The sequence below is a fragment of the Numida meleagris genome, chromosome 4, assembly GCF_002078875.1.
Source record: "Numida meleagris isolate 19003 breed g44 Domestic line chromosome 4, NumMel1.0, whole genome shotgun sequence".
In the NCBI taxonomy this organism is placed as follows: Eukaryota; Metazoa; Chordata; class Aves; order Galliformes; family Numididae; genus Numida; species Numida meleagris.
The window spans coordinates 84,009,788-84,020,233 of record NC_034412.1 but is presented as its reverse complement, the minus strand read 5'-3'; the positions used below and the strand labels follow the sequence as shown (position 1 = coordinate 84,020,233).

The following is a 10,446-nucleotide window of genomic DNA, read 5'->3' as shown; positions in this document are numbered from 1 at the left end:
CACTTTAAGGTTTGAATCTTATTTAAATGTAGTGCCTTCTACGTGTCCCCATGGAATTTCATCCTGTATTTCAGGCTGCTCAAACAATTTGTCAGTATAATTTTATTTATGAACTTGTCCTCCAAAATGCATGCTACCTCTCCCAGCTTGGTTATATCTGCTACTTTAAGAATCATGTTCTTTATTCCAGACTCTTTATGCACACAGTAATGTCAGATCACTGCTCACCCACACAACATACCCTTCCAATATGCCAATAGCAATTATTTGTGTATGTTTTAAACAACTTGAACAAAAGTGACAGCATAAACCATGTAAATTATAGGTGTACTTTACCTGATGCAATTCCAAGCTAAAAATATTTAGAACAACTCTGTGTAACACCTGGATAAAGTCATTCCTGTTTCAGTCTCTTTCAGGTTTTCTGCTTGGAATGTTTGTCAGAAGTTTCCAGTCTTACAAGTACACAGTCTTACTGAGTCCTCAGTGTGATCACTATTCCTTATGCAAAGAAAATTACTCATGTGTTCATCTGTACACAGAATTGAGGCCAAAAGCTTTCTCAGTAACATTGTTTAAAAAAAAGTGGAGAAAAGCCCTAAATTTCTAATGGAAAACCAGACAGACACACATCTATGTCACTTTCTCATGCTTAAAAAAAAAAAAACAAATTATGCATGTTACTCATCAAGTATTTTCCACTTGGAATCATTTTTAGCGTAGTTTTACTGCAAATTGTCCTAAGAAGGAATGTCACAGGATCAGCATCAGGGTACAGCCAAGTGGCATTTCTCAGGAGGAAGGGCACTGGAGATGAACATGGAATTTTCCTTGAAGACTCTTCACATACAGAGCTGTTGTGCTCTTACCATGGGGCATTTAAAAGCTCCACATCTCTTATCAGGCAGGGCACTGACAAACCACAAGGAATATTGGTGGAAGCATTCCCATTCCAGCTAATTCTGTCAAACTGACCTTAAGAATGAACAGAAAAAGATGAACGTAAAGCTTCCCAATTAAGCTACCTACAACTCATGAAGAAAAAGAGCTTTTTCCCTCCTTTCTCCAGAAGAGAGATTAATACCGGTGCTCTCATAGCATACGTTAGCAAGCGAAACACAGCCAGGCTCCTCATCCTTCATTAAAGCTGAGCTCCTGGTGGAAAAACTATACGTTTTCCTGCATGCAGCTCTGTCATGGAGCACCTTTGCACATGGGTGCCACAGCCTTGCTGCTGCCCCAGCCCTTGCAGAACTCGTGCTGGGTAAGCCAAGGCTCCAGCCCAGAGGGAAGAGCTGGGCTGTGAGCCAAAACTGCCAGCTCACACTGACAGAGCGCACAGTGCCTTTAAGGCACATGTCAGGAGGCATGAGGGCATTATGGGTGCATGTGGTTTGCCTCAGGGTGGAGAGCAGCAGCTGAGGTGGGAGGGAGCCAGTGTCACCCTTAAATCCAAGAGTAATAAAATCTGTTCAGTACTTTGTGTGCATGAGAGAGTTTTAAAGGGGTTTGGGGCTGAGTGTGCAAAAGTGGGACAGTCAGAGAGGAACATGTTCCAAGCTCAGTGTATTCTCCTTTGAAATATGAGAAAAGTGTCTGTGTTGTAATACATATCCCCAAAGTTAATTTTCTTCCCAGTATATATTCATTTTTCCTGTAGAAAAATGCCTGAATTTTTTTTTTTAGCTTCATCATCTGAATGAGTGAACAATGTAGGAACTCATCTCCATTGTAGTGTTCATGAGCTTAGTTGTCCTGAGGCTGCATAGCTTATCTATTTAAGTGAGTATTAGTTTTACTCTCTACATATTCAAAAAGGAATAAGATATAATAAGTGTCACTAATAGTCCTAAGAATATTTTCAATAATAAAGTGAGATGGAAGTAATTTGAAAATCTCTGAATTAAGTTTAATTTCTAAATATGAAGCTAATTGTAATCTCATCCTCAGTCACATTTTGGCCTATTAGGCTGAGCATTTTCTACTGAATTAAATCAGCTTTTGTATATGTAACCAAACAGTATGGAGAGTTTCCTATGTCTATACTTCAGATAAAGGGAGAAAATTTCAATTCACTAACCTGACAGTTCTCAATCAGTGGACTCTTGAGTATGTAAAACACCATACAGGAATCCCTGAGAGTTTGCTGAGAAGAACAAGTCAAATATCAGAAGACTTACATGTAGTCAAGGTAGGCTTTCACTTTCAGCTGAGACTTTCAGGTGTCTGTACAAAGTCTGATTGCTGCTGCTGCTTGAGGCCACTACTTCATCTCACATCTTTATCAGCACACAGTGAATTTAACAAATATCTTTGATCTGGTTTTTCATTTCCAGCTGCAAAAGACACTAAAATCACTATTTCTGGGGGAAATAGTTATAGCAAGAATTAATCAATTGTGTCATCCTTCCCTGTGTCGGAGCTGTATACTCCTCCCAAGCTTCAGCATTAGGTGTGGATCAAGCTGAATGAGGTGGAAAGATGGACTGACAAAAAAAGGAACAGCACGTGTGAGATCCTGCAACCTTTCTGCCATTCTCACCTACACTGTCTTCAGCACTGGGTGGAAACAACATGTTTCTCTGTTTGATTGACTGGGAGCCATGTGCTTCATTACCAATACAAGCATTCCCTTAACTTTCGCTCTGCTGCTTCTTCTTATGCTTACGCACACACGCTTCTTACTGTATTTGATTCATATCAGATTTTCTGTTTCAAATCCTCACAGTTGAGATCCATAGTCTCCCCTAATCTTCAAGATGGAAATTGCTATTATGTTTATCTGAATAAGAAAGGAGTCCTTGAAAAGAAAAAATGTTGCAGAAAAAGGTAGAATGTGTGTGTAACACTAAAATGCAGTGGAAAGTGCAGTAATAATAGCAGGGTGGCAAAGTCCTAGGCTGCAGCAAGCACAGATAAGCCCAAATGCAGCAGCAGACGCAGAAACAAAGGAAAAAGAGGCTACTTACCCTTAGAAGGCCTCATATAGACAAGGATCTCCAGCAAAATACATTTGTCACCACTGCCTACCTTAAATGAGGTCTGGGAAGGAGTGGATCCTGGCTCCACCTCTTCTGGTCATTGAGGTGCATTGCATGCACCTGAGCTCCCCTGGGTTGGCCCTGTTTTCCCACCAGGTGCTCAATCACTGGTTCAAGCTGTGACTTAGCATTTCTGCTACAGCACATCAATAAAAAATAAAAACAATAGCAGATCTATTATTATCTTGATCTTGTTGCTATGCTCTGAAGCAGAATAGAAAATAGCTATAACTTTTCATTGTAGTAGAGATTTGAAAATATTTTTAAGTTTCTTCTTCATCAGTATCATCTCTAATGTCTTTGCCAGGATATCTTTCTTCTGGGCTGTTTGATTACTGTGCCTTGAGTCAGACTGAATGATTATTGCAGCTGACTAGACTGGCAACTGAATGGAACTGGTAAATAATCATTTGTTTTTAATAAGTGTAAAAACATTTCCTACTCAAGTTGGAAATACTTGCTTTTGGAAGGGCATTGTTCCATTTTGCGTCCTGCTAACCCAAGGTCATTTAAGGAGTAACTGCCTTAAGTGCTTGGTGATTACAGTGATGTAAATGTCTCTGGCCCAGACGCTGTAGTGAACAAGACTTTCCACAGAGGAATATGGTTAAACTGAAGGCCGCAACTTTATAAACTACATTGCATAATAAAAAGGGAAGAACCGCTAGCCAGCTGTTCTCCACAAACTACCCACTAAAATGGGACCAGTGAGGTTCACCAAGCACGGGACTATGGAGGCCAAGCTGAATGTTTAAGAGATGGCTAACCTCATCTACCCTCCCACTAAAGTGGCAAAGGAGTTTGGTACTAAATAACACATCTCCTTTCTGACCTGTCTATGCCAGGGAGAGAAGAGTAAAGTAAGTAGTAGCTTTTTTTTTTTTTTTTGCCTTTTTTTTTTTTTTTTTTTTTTTTAAGGGGCTAAATTTTCCCTACATTGTGAAAAGGAAAATAGCTAAGTATCACCTGGCCAGTACTTAAGACACTAACAGAAACTCTCGCCGCAGGTAAAATGAAAAACCCACATTGGAAATTTGCTCTCTGGTTGTGCGAATTCACAAACAAGTTCTCCGGTCTTTCCATTAGCCGAATTTGCTAGTAAAGCCACACCACATTTGCAGTGTGGTAAACATTTTTTTTTCTCACTGTTGAAGGAAAGCATGTTAGCCAACTCAGTAGAAAATCCAGCTACAGCTGGGCTAAATAACAGCTAGGGAAATAAAAGAGGTCAAAAAGATCTTGAGAACAAGATCTCATCCACAGGAAAGGCAAATTAAATTAACACAAAGAAAGTCTAAGTTCTACTGAAAGAGTCAATGCAAGTTTGAAGTTTCCCACCTGAACATGGGAGTCACTCGATATTCCTGTTCCTTGTCTAGAAACCACAGCACTCATTAGAATGATAGAGAATTGTGTCTTTCTCACAGTGTTGACCAATTACCAATCTGATGAAGAGTCAGGTCATAACATTCTTCTTCCTTTTATAATGAATGTGGGAAATAATTCTAGGAGTATTTTATAGAATCTAGGAAGATAGTGTCGGAAGGAAATACCTGAATCATCAGTATCCTCTTGTAGAATCTGAAGAATCGGAAGAACAAAACCAAGAAAAACTCATGGGTAGAAATAAAGACAGCAAAGATGCACACGCAAGCAAAGCAAAATGACGCAACTATTCATTCACTGCTTCCCATCAGCAGACAGAAGTCTAGCTGCATCCTGGAAGGCAAGGCCTCAGCACATGCTATGGTTACTTGGGAAGAGAAATACCATAATCCTGAACATCCTCACTTCCTTTTCCTTTCTCCCGGCATCTATTTCTGATCACAACACCATATGGTACAGGATTTCCCTATAGGCAGCTGGAGTCAGCTGTCCCAGCTGTGCTCCCTCCCAGCCTGTTGCTCACCTCCAACCTCCTCATTAGGAGAAAAAGAAGGTACTTTGATGTTGTACAAACATTGCTCAACAACAGTGAAACATCGATGTGTTATCAATGCTGTTTTAGTTACCTGTTCAAGACATAGCACCAAACTGACTGCCATGAAGAAATTTAACTCCATTGCAGACAGGCTCAGTACATGCATGAAGATTTGGTTGCTAGTTTCCAAATGCAGTCATTTCACGTATCTGTATCTTATCCCACATCAAGTGTTCCACTCCACAGTTATTCAGTTCTTTTGGCCCAGTATCTTGAGCCAGTGCTATAGCTTTCAAACATTATTTTATCAGTTAACTGGACTGATCCTGCTTTTTGTGGTGAGCTTATCAAGAAACGCATTCCTCAAGGTTGCAAGTGAACCTTATCCTTGAGGTAGCCCATCCCTACTAACATGATACATTTTCTTTCAGTAATACCATAAAAATTTTCCCTTCAGCTAGTTCACCCATTTTAGTTTATCTACTGATTTTCACCTTTCTAATTTGATGAGTAGATACCCTGTCTTTGTCAGTCCGCATAGACTATACCCACCTAGATGATATCTCCCTTGTCTAAAAAATCTTTCAGCAAAGAAAAAACTGTCACATCAATCTGACACAATCTACCTGAAGTAAACCTGTGTTGCAACATATCGTATTTTCCACTTTCCCAAGGGTTTTGTCAATTATTCTTTTCTCACACTGAACCTTATGCCAAGAGAAACCAGCTGGAATACATCAGTAAATCCTTTTATATAATCTATCAATCTATGAAGATATGGTCTCCTTGTGAACAATACACAAGAAAATAAACTCTGTTTACTGAATAAAGAAATAATTGCAACGGATTTTTTAAATATCCATGATAATGAATGTATCCCTTTAGTCATTTTTATGGTCAGTCTTTCTATCATCATTCCTTATTGATCTCTATCCAAAGAACGGGACATACATGAGCTGAATGAATCTTGGCATGGGAAATTCACTACGATCCCTTTTCTGCCAAGTCTGCCAGACCTGCTCAAAGTCATATATGATGTCAGCCTCAAAGGCAAGATTAGAACACAGGGCTCCCAACCTTGACCTCTCCAGAAATACATTTATCTCCAACACTAAACTGCAAGTGTTATAGTTGTGACTGCAATACCTAAGCGCACGATTCTGTGTTCACTGCAGCACGTGCCAACCATGTTTTCCATGTGATCTCACCTATTAATTAGTTCCCTGGACTCCTAGCCTTTCTTTTACTAGTCTCTCTATAGCATGGAAAAGTACTCTGATCTGTGATCTGCTTGGCAAAACTTGAACTTCTGTTCCAGCAGCTTTTCTCCCAGAACGAGATCTCTTTTGGTTTTACTCATGGTTATACATCTGTATAGATCTTTAAGGAGCTCCCATACTATGTGGCAAAAGTCTGTTACCAGTCCAGTTACACCAAGACTGAGATGTGAAGAGGTGAGAGCCTGTTCCTCTAGTCCTTCATGGTTCCACCTGCTTTTTCCTCTTAACTGGAAGGTACTGGTGACCCAGTGCAGTTGCCTGTCATATTAAATAAAGCCACCTCATTATTTCCTTGTTCTCCTCTATGACTGTGACAAATTCCTCATTCTTCCTTCATGCCTACCTTGCAAAGTTGCAATTTTTAAGGAGCAAATATGATCCAATGGCTGTAGTTGTGTAAATTACTTTAGTGAACGGAGATTCTAATCAATGACTAGGGATTTTAGCTGCCTTGATTGTACAAGCAGTGTCATCAATCGGTTGCACACCTTGGTATGGAATTACTCAGCTGCATGCACACTTTCCTTTGAAACCATCATGGAGGGTTAAGTTTTCACTGAGTGCAGACACCTGCGCTTGATTTTCTTGAATAGATAACTCTTCCAGTCAAAAAATGAGCTTGACATATCTGTAAGGCACCATTTAGTAGCCTCCTGCTCATGCTGTATAGTGCTTCCGGTGTCTACGTGAGATGCAGGGTGGGAGATGATCAGGCCTGATTCTACCTCCATGAACCATCAGCCATTCATCTGCTGTGCCATGTCAGTGCAACACATCAGCAAAGTAAGACAAGGATGACTGCACCATTAAATATGCCGTGCTTTGCCAGAAAAAAAATGATCCCCATCTGAATAACTAAATATAATGTCTTAATCAACTTTGAAAAATCTGTTGTGCCCAACAGGCATTCTTGTCACTAAGCAGTGACAGAGGGCTCTGACTCACAGAGGATAAACAGCTGCAGCAGTTCAAGATGTTATCATCCTCACTCCCTCCATTATTTTATTCCACACTTCTGCCCATGATTACCACCACAGCAAGAAGTTTGGGAGAAACAAAGGTGCACCCACATCTCACCCACCCCACAGCCTCCTGCCTTCCTTCGTATGAGCTCATCTTCATCAAGGACTCAGCCATGCCCTGAGCAGCAAGCCTGGGCACATATCCCTTCTGCCATTTTGGATATGCAGCAAACCAGCTGATGTCCTAGCCAGGCAGTGGGGGATCTCAGTAAGATTCAGCAGCTGGCCTGGGGGAGCTTTAATAAACATACTCTCTTGGATATTGTTGGTATTATTTAACTCAGTAAGGCTTGCAGCTCTGTCATGATGTATCTCAGCTGGAATGACAAAAAGCTGTAATTTCAGAGACTTTTGCAGTCCATCTTCCTTATTGCAACAAATAAAAGTAAAATGAGAGAAAACTGCCGATAACCTGTGAGCCTGACCAGCAAAATAATGTCTGAGATAACTGATTTTCAAAACTCTACTTTGTATTGATTTTCTGCTGGTGTGCTATCAAAACCTATGACTCACTCAGAACACTTTCATTCAGCACTGGTCAGTGTGCTCCCAAGCTAATTTCCTCCTAGGAAATGCTTTATCTTTGAGGCCATTTAATTTACCAGTGCCAAAACTATAGGTGTTCTAGACAGAGCTGGATTAGCTTTATGCTATGATTATCTCAGATCTGGGTTTAGCTAAACTATTAGCAGACAGAGGAATATAGATAATGGTCAGTAAGGAAGAGATTAACGGGAAGCACTCCACAAAAAAAGTTAAACAATGTCTATGACAGATTTTACATAACTAATTTTGTACTTAAGCAGACCATGTAATTAAGGTTTTGAGAATATGCAAGTGTTACTAACAAGAGATTGGGTGTTCTTTTCAGTGTCTCGAGGCTTCCGCCACATACCCTTGTAACATCTAATAGTGGTTCCGATCCTATTGATTTTACTAAATTATTCTTCAGGAAGAAAGCCTGCTAGTTGATAACAAAATGAACAGATTTGTTTTCACTTGGCAGTATGTTAAATAATTTCATCACTTGCATGCTGTATTGGATGTGAAATACTATGAAATACTATGAAAATTAAATACTATGAAAAATGCACATCTAGAGTGCTAAGAGAAACAAGATTCAGGCGTACAATTAGATACGCTGACTATAGTTTTTCTCACCATGCAATGCCATTTGAAATGTTTGGTGTGACTGACTTCGGTTATTTGTAACTAGAGTGCCCATTTTTTGGTATGAAAATGTGATATCTGATTTGATAGCATTCCCTTCAATGGACAAACACATGCACACATACAGCTGCTGCACACACAGACTTGTGTGTATGTGACAATTGGAGCACATCAAGTGAAGTGGCTCCATACTACACTCTCACTGGCAATCATAAACCTGTTGGATGCTGTGCAATTCTGACACTTTGCTTTGGTGCTTCAGTGGCAGCTGTAATCTTCTGCAAAGAAAAAAAAATAATTGCTCTCATAAATGTCTGAGCTTTTTGGCCAAGTTCCTGAGATCCTTCGCCTACGCAAAACTGCCTTGTCCTCAAACTCTGTTAATGCATTAAAGTGTTACCAGAGATCTCCACTGATCTCACTTTGTCATCCAAGAGCTTTTCCAAAATATTCTCTGCTAGATTTTAGCATTAATTGGTATGTGATGGTATGTTTTCATTTGTCCTGAATCATTCGATGACTGTCTCAAGTGCAATCCAAGGATCTTTGTGCCAGACTCTTGCCATGAGCATGTAAAGAATTTTTTGAGATCAAAGGAGAAAATCTGGCTGGTCTGAAGAATGATATCACTTCTAACCCTGGCTTATTTTCTGCCTAGTGAGAATGAAGAGAAGAAAGCTTTATACAATATACAATGTAAACATAACAGAAGGCACGAGCCTGTCAGCCTATCACTGACATGAGACATGCATACCTGGATTCTGACAACGATATTCTGTGAGCAAACGCAATAACGAAGCTTTTAAAAGCATGCATTTAAGGATGGTGCCTGGTGTAGAGCTGTGTTCATACAAGTTGTGATTTAAAAGGCTGGAGGCCTCAATGTGAGCCACTAAAATTCAAAATGACAGAAACTTAGAAAAATTTATTGCTCTGCATTTCATAAAATTTACATTTACAAGCTGTCATTTTGAAATACTGAATAACTCAGAGTTTGGAACGCTGAGCACCAGTTCAGATTGTGCCTGAGGTACATTGCTTCCTATTTACAATGTTTCTCAGATACTCAGAAAATAATCTTTCAGTCCAGGAGATGTCCTTTTGTTGTATCTCTGTTAATTCGGATTTGTCCCCCCCTGCAGCCGCCCCCCCCCCCCAATTAACTAACTTTGCATGAAGAAATATGTCTTGTCATTAAAAATAAAAAGGCATGGTTAAAAGCTCCCCTTCTTCTTGTTTAATGTGCTAATATGAGAACATTAAGGCCAATGTACCATCCACTGCTTGGTTGCTGCAGCTGTCTGGAGTTTTTATTAATTTACAGACTCAATTATGTAGACTCTTAAATCCAGAACATTGGTGGGTGGTAAGGTAGATGGCTAATGAAGAAACATAGAGTAGGAAACTCCTTTAATGCCTGTTTTATATGTATCTTGGGGAACATTTTTAGGAGAACAAGGATCAAAGATCGTAACTTTAAGAAACTCTCAAGACGGAAATAAATGTACACGGTTTTAGGCACCCCTAAAAATTATGAGATGGCTAATATCCCCATGATTCTGTGGTCTGTTCTAAAACAAAAATATGAAGCCAAATGTTTGGCTCTGTACAATAAAAACAGATTATCTAATAGTTTCCAGTGGGAAATATGAGAAAGACCATTTATAAAGCCTCCTAATAGTTATGAATTATAAGGACTTCCTCGTTTTCAGTATAAACTGAGACCCCAATAGAAACTGTTAGATATTTATGCATATGCCCTCAAAGGGGCTGCACATGGACATTTTTAATTAACATTATTTGCAACACTTTCCTCAAGTTGTTCATTATTAATTTGACATGTTTTGAAGTTCTTACCAGAAAGTTTTCATCACTTACTCTAATTACACCATTCTTATGTGACTTTAATGCTTTCAAAAGGATACAGTGATTTGCAATTTACACTTATTTTAATTTAAGAAGAAAAATCTGTTTAAGTAATCTAGGTCATAGCATACCAAAAAAAAAAAAAA

The 10,446-nt window shown here is 39.4% G+C and overlaps 1 long non-coding RNA gene across 1 annotated transcript; it reads right to left on the bottom strand.

Moving 5' to 3' along the window:
* On the bottom strand, window positions 889–3,002 carry LOC110398265. Its single transcript, XR_002438290.1, has 3 exons — window positions 2,970–3,002; window positions 2,081–2,146; window positions 889–975 (listed from the first exon to the last, which is right to left on the bottom strand). It is a non-coding gene; the product is annotated as an uncharacterized LOC110398265 (long non-coding RNA).